The sequence below is a fragment of the Homalodisca vitripennis genome, chromosome 1, assembly GCF_021130785.1.
Source record: "Homalodisca vitripennis isolate AUS2020 chromosome 1, UT_GWSS_2.1, whole genome shotgun sequence".
Classification (NCBI taxonomy): Eukaryota; Metazoa; Arthropoda; class Insecta; order Hemiptera; family Cicadellidae; genus Homalodisca; species Homalodisca vitripennis.
In genome coordinates this window covers 225,149,855-225,161,408 of record NC_060207.1, presented here as the reverse complement: position 1 = coordinate 225,161,408, position 11,554 = coordinate 225,149,855, and the positions used below count along the sequence as shown (strand labels likewise).

Below are 11,554 nucleotides of genomic sequence, written 5' to 3'. Positions count from 1 at the left end.
TAGTGGCCTTTGCTTTATTGGATACGTTTTCGCTCCGACTAGGAGAACAACGATTAAAATATCTTAAGAATGCACAGAAAAATCACGTAAAGAGAACAAGACATTTATATAATAGTATAAGAGCCTCTTAACTTTAGTCAATTGTTCTGTGTAAACATTGTTTTATAGTAGCACAATCATAAATTACCTTACATTTATTCACGAAAGCATAGAGTAAGCTTGATAATAACATCACTTCTCATTTCAAACTTTTTTGTGACCACTGTTGAGCACAAGTAAGACAAATATTTAGATAAATAAACTACAAGTTTTATTAAAAGTCTACTTTTAACTGTACACTTTAGTAAATATTGAGTATGCATGATGAGTACTGTATGCAGACATCAAAAGAATGTACTATATAACTTTTATATAGTTATAAAACGCATAGTTTATTTGACTTTTGACAGAAGTAGGCTTCTTAGAAGTTTGTATGTACCTTGTTCGAAAAAACAAAGCAATATTAACTAGGGCTTTTTTATTAATTAACACTAAATTTTAAAACTTTTAATGGTTAACGGTTTATTTTAAAGGGGAATAAAACTAATAGGGTTTAAGAATAAATTTAATAATTTGGAGCGTTCGAGGTCCTTATAACTGCTAGTAATTAAACATGTTATCTCCTGTCGTTCCGGGATCACTATTTGAAATAACGTTAATTTTTTTCGCAGCGTTATATAGCGATGAATAGCAATTGGAAGTTTGAATGAAACTAGACAAATTTTTTAGCCGTTCATCAAATTCCTGTTTGAGTGATATTTACAACGTATCGATAACGGCATAAGGTCACTATTATGTAAGTTAGTATGTCTGTGTAGGCAGATGTTTTGTTTACTGTTTGGATTATATGCCAAGAGCCACTATTTAAGGTAATAACATATTTTTTCTTCGTATCTATTTAACTTAATTTGGTACAACTTTAAAAATGACATATTAGATATGAACTAAATGGTTATTTTCACTATTAACAATGTTAATAAAACAATAAACCATCCATTGCAATTAACGTGTAGGTACTACGAGTAATGTGTCTACTGGTATATACAGTATTATACAAACGATGGTCCAATATAAGGAATAACTAATACAAACTTACTGTAGATGTTTATGATTCATTAGGACAATGCCAAATTAATCAGAAAGTAATATAATGCTATGTGGAATTCGTTAAGATATAATCCCTATTAGTAATCCACTTCATATGTGATAGCTTGAGTAAACTGTTGTTAATATTTGCTGCTTTAGCAGTACGCTGTGCGAATGTAGTGGAAACATCACTGACCAGAATAAAGAATAAGTGCAGGTAGAAAAAGTAATGCACGGCCAGGTCAGTTTTGAAAAGTAGGACAGTTAGTCCGCAGGTGTCGGCGTGGACTAACTGTCCTACCCTGCAGAAAAGTGACGTCAGCCACTCTCGTCAAACTAGGCGTGGACCTACAGTCCTACAATCGAGATCCGATTATGGCCATCTACTAAGGCACGTGACTTCTTTAGGCAGTATCAGTATAAACCCAATTACTATTTCACCTCGGAGTACTTAAATACTTTATTAAGGTTATTAAAAGGGTATCTATACTTTTTGATCCGAAGTCATGATGCAGCTTTGCTCTTGTTTAGTGATTGTACTGAACTATTTTGTTAAGTATCTTGTTAATTTTATGATTCAATTTTGTTTTAGTCGCATATACTTCATATTAAACTGTAGAAGACTATTCCTATATAAGCTTCCTGGTGATTGGTGGTAGAAAGGTTTTATTGAAAACTTTATGCTCTGAGCTGATATTATACCTCCTCTTATTAGTTGAGAAGTACTATAGAATATTAATTTTAGGACCTAATGTTTCAAAACTTTCCCCAGGGGTGGCTGGACCCCTGATATAGAGTTTTTTATACCCTCTACTCTACTGTTTTCAAGGCACCCTTCAGAGTACATTTCTTGATGCACCACTGCTTTTGCATTGGATCTAAATACCATAGTCTACACAATAAATAAATATTTCGGGTCTTTTGTAGAAGAGTGCCACCAGTCTTGAAATATGTTCTATAGCGATGGCATGTTGTTTGAAGGGTCTTATGACGATCTGTTTCAAGCTATCTGGCGGGACATGAACCTATTCTGGCCTCCACAAGAATAAACCCTTATATAGTTTGTAACATAATTTTTTTTCTTTAAAATGTGTTCAAATTTTGTCCAATACATATATACTGAGTGTACAATGTGGTTTTGTTGGTCCTGTATCCATAGAAAACATTTCAAGACTGGCGGTCCTCTTCTACAAAAGACCCAATATTTCTATAATGAGACAGATACAAATATTAATTTTTGTTATGTTAGTTTATTATTACACTTGTTTATGTTTTGTTCATTATTGTATTTTGTATCATATATACCGGAAATTAGCAGAAGAATGATACATTTATCTTTTTAATAAAATAATTCACTTACATCAATGTGGAATATATCTAACATCTGACGACGAAAGGGCACGTAGTATACAACTCCCTGAGAGGTTTTATACTCAAGTTATATTATATTGTCAATAAAACAGATGTAATGAGTGTTTAGGGAAAGCCTGATTATTCTTAAATTACCTTTGATGATATCAAGACATAATTAATTAAGGCTATTAACGGTGTGGTTATTTTAAATTCTGTGAAATATGTTGATGTGAATCTACAATTTGTGTAGTCAAATATGCGATGAGTCAGATTTCATATGACAATAACCACACACAATTGTGTTTTACCACAGGCAATAATCATAATTAAATAAATACTTTGTAGTCATATTAAGCTAATAAAGGCATAACATGTAATTTTTACAGATTTAATACATAATAGTTTACGAAAAATGGAGTGCTTTACTTATAATTCCTGTCAAACATGGAATATAGTATAGAAGGTACGCAAAATAGCCATTCTTTATAGAAGGAAAAGTTATTACAAATAATTAACAATGAGTTTCATTTAAACCCACAGATTGACTGGAGAGACAAGAAATTATCTTATCTCGGAGTTAAAGAGACTGAGAGAGAAATGGAGGATATCTTTTCAAACGCGCAGTAGGGCACGCGCAGGTTTAGTGAGGTGACAGCTGGCGTTAGCTTTGAGCAGTCACCAGTCACAGTCAGTCGTTGAGCCCAAGCGCGATTGTGTTGTGATAGTTGGGTTGCAGTTATTAGCGCGGTTACACACCACGGTTGGGTGGGGCTTGTTTTGGTTCATCGCTGTTGACTTCAACCTGCCTATGGTCTGGCGATCTTACCCGACGACATGGAAAACGTTCAACTAAATTTCACAGTGGGGTCATGAGATTCAATGCTTCTTTGTACTTACAGCGTTGTCCGATCATCTCAAGGTAAGTAAATTATTGATTTTTATCTTAGTGTAGTAAGATAAATGTATTTAATTAATAAATGTAAAAGTAATTTATGTCAAGCCCAATATAACTTAGTACTAGCTCAATTTATAGATACTTAATAGATTTGTAAACAAATTTCAGTACAATAAAAAAATATTAACATGTGGTCTGACTTACTATTTCGTTATTTAATATTTTAAAGTTAAAAGGACTAGTAGTTTTAAAAATGTGTCTTAGATTGAAGACTCTTGGAGCCATTGAGGAAAGAAATTAAAAATAGTACCAAATTTTAATAAAACAATAATTTTTCAATAAGGTTTATTTTTTGGACGAGGCCTTTTAAAACCAAAGGTTTCATAACGAGCACAAATAAATAATTACATTAGTTTAATTAAAATTAATATTAAAATACCGTATGGTTTAAATATGCATATACAAGAATGTTAGAAACATTTCAGCCATAAAATTTATTTATGACCACCGTTTAATTTTTGAGTAAAATAAACCTTATTAGAAAAGTATTGCTTTATTAATATTTAGTACTATTTTAAATGTCTAATAGATACTTTTAGGAGAATTGCATTTTATAACAGTTTCTTTTCCTTGTAACATTTAAAAAATAAATACTTCACATTTTCAAAACCTTTATAAAAAGATAAGTGATAAGTCAACACAATCTACAAATTAAAATACCTGTTCTCTGTAATAATACAAAGCAATCAAAACCAAAGAAATTAATAAATAAGATTATACAGTTTTTATTGGATTGTGTTTAAATGGAATGATTGGTTATTTTTGGACATACTACGAAAATGTATTGTTATGAAAATCCTAGCAAATTTTCAGCATTATTAAAAAGTCATGAGTAGTAGGGGAGACCGGGGGCAAGTTGACGACCGGGGCAAGACGACGAATTGAGGTTAGTTTCTCAAATTAGTTTGCTAGGTAGTAGCACCGGTCGAATGTCAGTAGCGCTCCACACGGATGGCCCTCTGAAATAACTGGCAGTGAAGACAAGTTCGCCATTGTGTGTGTTTGTTACAGCGGCTTGTTGTTTTTGGAGTGCGTTTTTGTAACTTTCGGCCTTTGCATCGTAAGGTTTATTGAATACGCAGGTAAGATATGTTAATTTTCCAATATTACCTATATTTACCTTATGTATTGAGGCTACTCATAAATACCATGTTTGTTTATATTTATCATAAACTTAAATGCCAATAAAATTTACCTACTCTATTACGGGCCGCTCGGGCAAGATGACGTGGGGCAAGATGGCGTGTTCGTCATCTTGCCCCGGTTTAATTTTACTGGTGCAAAGCTGAAACTTATTAAGAAGTATGGTTATATGCATACAATTTTGATTTAAGTAAACTAATAACTGACGACACTGTGAGACTTAACCACTTATTTAAAAAAAATTTAATCTACACTTTTGTTTAAACATTTTTACTTTAGAATTGAATTTTTATTAATTTAATATGCGGGTACAGATTTTTAGTTTTAACTTTGGTTCCAGAGATGGTGAGAAACTACAAAAAGACTTCCTCTAGAGGAGAGTGGGGAAAAAAACCAACATGGATACTGCTTTCACAGAGGTCAAGGAGGGAAGAATGACTTGCTTGGGAGCAGCGAGAACTTACAATGTTCCAGAGGCAACACTTCGACGCCGACTGAAAAAGAACGTTTCCGGTAACTATTTTCACCTACACCTTGCACCACGTTTATATTTACAACTTGTTTTAAGTTAAATTATTTACCACCTTGTTTTTGATATTAAAACAAAATTTACTTTGGTATAACAACTTCTCACGTTACAAAGACAAGACTATAATCCGTACCCCAGCTTTTTTACGCAAATACACATAACATTTTCATTTACTTCATCACAACATTTCTAAGCAACCTACAACGATTATTATTTACATTTTCCAAACCTTAAAAAGTACCAAAACTTTAAAATAATGAAATAAAATAAATATAAATTTTTTACCTTTCCTGCTCCCCTTAAACAAGTTTTTTTTTTAGGATATGCCTGTCCATGGAGGAAGATATAGAGAAGTATTCAATGAAGAGCAGCTCCAAGATTTACACAACTATTTGACGGTAATGGACCAAATGTTTTTTTGGAATGACCAAGTTGCAGTGCAGAAAACTCGTTTTTGAATACGCAGAACACTTAGGGATTTCTCATCCGTTTAATAAAGAAACTAAAAATGGCTGGTGAGTGATATTGGCTGGCTACCTTTATGAAAAAACACAACTTTAGTATGCGTAAGCCAGAAGCAAACATCTGTTGCAAGAGCAATGGGTTTCAACAAACCTAGTGTTGATAAATTTTTCTCCATTTTGAAGGAAGTGCGAGAAAAACACAATTTTCCCGCTGCTAATAATCTACAATGCAGATGAATCAGGACTATCTACTGTGCCCAATAAATTACCTAAGGTAATTTTCACCAAAAGGAAGTAGAAGAGTTTCTAAAGTTGTGTCTGGGGAGAGAGGCAGGAACGTCACTATTATTTGTTGCATCAATGCTACGGGAACTTACCTACCCCCTTTTTTGGTATTTGCCAGAAAGCGAATGCGACCTGAACTCATGGAAAGAGCTCCACCAGGTAGTGTGGGCCACTGCAGCGATAATGGCTGGAGCAACGGAGAGTTGTTCGTAAAGTTTTTGAAACCACTTTATCCTCAATGCAAAACCCACAGTTGATTCTCCTATCCTGCTACTTGTCGATAATCACAGAACCCACATAACCCTAGAGGCAATCAACTTATTGCAGAGGATAACCATATTGTTATGGTTGATTTCCTCCTCATACAAACACACCGTCTTCAGCCCTTGGAACGTTTCATTCTTTGGTTCGCTGAAAACCTTTTACAGTCAAGCTTGTGACAACTTCATGGTCAATAATCCAGGACAGAACCATCAGTGACTTTTAAAATTGGTGAGCTTTTGACCATTGCTTATTTCAAGGCTGCAACTGTTGGCAATGCCGTTAGTGGGTTCAGGTCCACAGGAATAGAACCTTATAATCCACTTGTATTCGACGAACATGACTTTGCTGCATCACAAACAACTGATCAGAACCTGGATGTAGGCCTAGACCCCTAGCTATAATGAAGATGAAAATCCTAACTATCCAATCAACAACATCAAATACAACAGAAAACTCCAGGTGAACCTGAAGAAAGAAACCATTGAGCTGAGTGAACGCCAAGAAACAGTAGGCCTAGTAGACTGTGCCCCAATCCCGGTAAAGAAGAATACAAGTGTCTTCGACTTTAAGCCTTTACCTAAAGGTAAACCAAAGGATAAGAAAAGAAAAAGTTCAGAAGTTAAGTTCTAGTATTATAACAAGCACGCCAGTAAAAATGTGTTTGGAAGTAAAGCAAGAAATGAAGGATGAAAAAGAGCGCTTAAAAAAGAAAAGAGAAAGAGCTTCGAGCTTCAAAGGTTTCAAAGAAACTCAAGTTTGGACCCTACAAAAAACGTCCTAGGTGTATGAACACAGCTTCTACTTCAAAAGGCAGTGAAGTTAGATGTCCTGGGTGTGAAGAAAAATACTCCGATCCTCCAGTTGAAGAGTGGATCCAGTGTTCCAAGTGCAGTGAATGGTGGCACGAGAATTGTACAAGCTACGAAGGTGGGGAATTTGGTTTGTGACTACTGCTAGTTTTGTCAGTTTTTTGTACATAAATAAAAATGACTAGCAGCCTTTTCTTTTACAAAGTAGCGTGTTTATTTAAACCTCCATAACATTCGTCATCTTGCCCCTATGCAAAAGTCATCTTGCCCCGGGGGTGGGGCAAGATGACATTTTTGCATTGTTTCATAAGAACTAAAATTTACAAACAAAAAATTGATATTATGATAATTAAAAAAAAATTAAATGTAGGTAAAGACTTATAACTTAACTCTTATGTATCGTAAGACTTTTATTTTATCACAATTATTTTATTAAAAATATTTATTCCTTAACGTCGTCAACTTGCCCCGGTCTCCCCTACTGAAGTAATTCAAGAAGAATTTGCAGTGTATTTAAGGTTGCAATGAATTCTAAGTAGGTATTAAACTTGTTTAAATTTGGTTATTTATGATGAATAATTTGAAAGGATGATAAAATTTCAGACATTTCGCATTGTGATATGTTTCAAAAAGTTTATCACCACATCTCAAGAATTAATTTCTACCATCTTCTTTCAGGTGTATAAAACTTATTTAACAACTAAACGGCCCTAGGGCCCTGTTTATAACACCGTGTGGTCGGCCTTTTCTTGACCAATCTGCCAATATGTTGTCTTGTACATATTAAGCATATTCTGTTGCCTATTTGTAAATCAAGATTAAAAATTATGAACAGGGAATGAGAAATTTTTGATATTGGAAACATACATTGAAGTAATGATATCAAAATAATAAGGGTTTTCCTGTTTGGGTTATTGTAAAAGGTCTACCTATTTATTTCTTTACGGAGATATTAACGCAATTGTTATTAATGCAAAGGAAAAACAGTTACAACGTGAAACAAATTTTTGTCATATATAAATTGAAGAATTTGCTGCAAATAGAACAATTATGGAACACTACAGTTTAGTGTAGAACGTATTTAACATTTTCGATACTCCATAACTTAATTAGTATTTTCAAGTAACACCAAAATATTGTGTAATCTGGTAAACTATTATTTAAATATAGCCTACAGTTAAGTTTTTGAAAATTATCTTATGAATGACTTTTAGGATGTTATCACATAGATCATGACATGATTATTGTATGCAATTATTAATACGTAATTCATTTGTCACAAAATCTACCTACTTCAAACTATGCTGGTAGGAGAATTTTACAATAGCTTTTTGAAACCAAATTTTATTTACTGCTTTAACAAATATGTGGGTACACTAATATTCAGGTTACAGACTGGCGGCCTGGAGTAACGCTTTTTAGTTATTTTGGTAACCTATGTTTATTGGGTTTTGGTGAAATTAGTTTCAGATAAATTTTATTTATATTTCTCAACAGATAGTATATACAATTTTATTTTTGTAAAGGACACCGTGAGAAATTTCTTTTCCAATTGCATTCCAAACACAAACCACACCACACAGAGGTTGTAAAAAGGGTCCTTGATAAGCTTGATTTAGCCCTAAGGATTACGGGTAAAACAATAAAACTTGGTGCATCATTACTGCGCCTATAAATCTACGTTTTGAAGTGACTATAATTTTTTGTCATGTTGCCCTGAAATAAAGAAATAGTTTTTAAGGTAGTCTTCACATCTAATGGAGGATGGTCTACAAGGAGTTTGGCTATACATTTTAACATAAGCATACCCCAAGTTATACATTATTTTAAACAAACAATAATTTGATTTAGAGATTCAGTAACCACCTTAAAAATTATTTCTTAGGTCCAGTATTAATTTATTAAGTTTAATTATTTAGATGTACACCATCCTCAAGTGTCTCGAATTTATTATTGGAGTACACACTTATGAGAATTTGTTCAATCTAGTCTACACCTTGTAGACTAAAGATTTGAAGGAATTATGTGACCGATATTGCATTTGTTAAAAATGTAATAAAATATACTAAATAAGTGCAATATTTCATAAAATATTAACCATATTTAAATACGTAGGAGGAAAGATCGATATCATAGGCAATCTAAAAGTGCTTTCTTTTTAAATACAGCGTGCTCGGGCGTTCACTTCTAAAACCCCTCATGGACCGGAAATTCCATAGATAGTGAACTTCCGGCGAGTCGCGTAATTGCAGATTCTCGTGGGAACGAAACGATACAGACTCATTGTACTCATTCATAGGAAATAAATATTTAGTTATTCTTAAATATTAAATTAATAAAATTGTATTTATTTTTTTGCTATACCAGTGATTATGAAGTAAAATTTTATATTGGAATTCTGTACATTCTTCACAAGACTATTATTTATATCAAAACATAATTCCTGTTATATGATTTTATATTTTTCTTCAATAGGAAATCTTCTAAAAAATCTGAGTGATTTGATTGACCCATTTTGTCTCAGAATAAACTACTTTAATTATCTGTAAATAACAATGTGTCAATTAAAACATGAAAGTACTGCTGAATTTACTGGAAAATTGACAATACGCGGGATGTCGCGTGTGAGCTAACTTCTGTACGTACTTTTTAAGCGCATAAATAAAGAAGATTGTACAAAAAAATTAAACTAAAAGAACAATATGGAAAATGTGTGAATGTATTGTATCTCTAATTTTAAATGTTTGCATCAGGAAATTTTGCCGAATTGGGTGCAGGGGACAATAACGTTTTATTAGGGATCACGAAGAAATATATGAGAAGATAGAATGAATTCCCAAGTTGCTTATCTGTTTAAACATAATAATACTTTTAGATTTTGACAAATGCGGCAATTTGCCCTTGGGTGCCACCTCTTGCATGTTGTTAACATTAATTTGATTATTTAGATTAGAGAACAGTGTGTGAACTGGCGAGAATATTGTGTTCGAAATTTATATAAATTCTTTGTCCAGGAGCTTGCCGGGATGCTGCCTTCTGTTCCTTACTTACTTCCTGAAACTACTCATCTGTTGTCCCTCCATGTGAAGGAGATCTTCAGAGATCTTCAGTCAGTGACCTGGAAGCTAGCAGCTATTCTTCTTGCTGTATCAGCTATTCTTCCTTCATTATTTCCTGAGTATTTCTTAATGTTACTCTTATTTTATGCTTACTTTGTGAAGATATGTAATGAAAAATCTATAAATAATTATAAAATTAATCGAATAAAATAGTATAATTGATACATGAAAACTTGTCAGATTGGTATTGAAATTATTCATATTTACTATTAAATAACGAAAAGAAAAAGCTATTTAAACTAAGCTTTTGTATGTACTAAGAGGTTGTCAGTTACATCTTAATATCAACCTCATAAGCAATACAGTAATGTTTCAAGGGGTTATGTTATATTTGTTTTCTGCATCTGCAAGGGGTTTCTGCCCAGTATGTGTACATCAGTCTAGACATCTAACTTATTTTAAAACTATCTGATGACAAACTGGTTTGTATTAGGAATGTTAACCTTTTAGCTGTTTCACAAAGATTTATTGTCATTCCTGTTTTTGTGGAATACTCTTTCATGCCAACATCGTTGTGCAGTAAATTTGCTGTATATATTATTTTTATATATTAGTATATGTATATACCTATTTGTAGATAGTAAAATTGTCAATACAAATAAAATTTCGTGTTTTTTATTTACATTCAGGAAAAATTTATAAAATGGTGAACAGCCATAGATTTAAAGTTTACTGCCTTTTTTTCATTTAGGCTGTTTAGAGAACATTTTAGAAACCTGTTAATTTAAGATGGGCCGATATCAAGAGCTGATCATACTACAAAGGCGATTGAATAAAAATATTATGTAAAAATTTTGATAGCATCAGCTAGAGTTTAATTTAAAATATAAAAAGCCACCAGTAGCTAATTTTCTGAATGAATACTGTATTACACCACCAACAGGATTGATATTTGTTACAGGTGAACTGGGTATGGGTGGATGGGCCAGCAGGAACGCATGCTGCATAGAGCTGTGCACAATCAACATGGCAAGAAAACTAAGCAAACAAACATGTTTAACTTTTTCTTTTAGGTTAAATTTGTACTGTTTTATTATTTGTTGAATTTTTCATTGTACAGTTTGTACGGTTCCTATTTAATTTGATAATAAGAAAACCATCTTGCACCAATTGTTTCAGATAATCAATGCACTGCTGTAAACAGTCCTTTTACCTCTAATCATAAGGATCAATAGAACATAGATTTAAGCAGTTTTACATATTAAATATTTAGTATAAAGAAGTAAGAAAATAACATTTATTTCTTACACAATTAACCACAATCAAGAAGAAAGAGAGGATTTTAGTTTTTAAATATACTACATCTGTTAACAATGTATAATTTTATTTAGACAATAATAAGGCCAATTAAATAAATAAAACTTAAAATGAGACCAAATAACATGTCTTGTTTTTGATCTTGTCAAATGAGTGACAGTTTTAAAAGGCTTCAACTTTAGAAGTCCATTTATAATAATTTGTAAACACTACCTGAAACTGACCAGTGGTATCAAATGAATTTCTGAAGT

At 32.6% G+C, this 11,554-nt stretch overlaps 1 long non-coding RNA gene across 1 annotated transcript; it reads left to right on the top strand.

Moving 5' to 3' along the window:
- The first annotated feature begins 3,291 nt into the window (after positions 1 to 3,291).
- On the top strand, positions 3,292 to 11,019 carry LOC124356179. Its single transcript, XR_006921827.1, has 3 exons — positions 3,292 to 3,397; positions 9,942 to 10,105; positions 10,948 to 11,019. It is a non-coding gene; the product is annotated as an uncharacterized LOC124356179 (long non-coding RNA).
- The last annotated feature ends 535 nt before the right edge of the window (positions 11,020 to 11,554 follow it).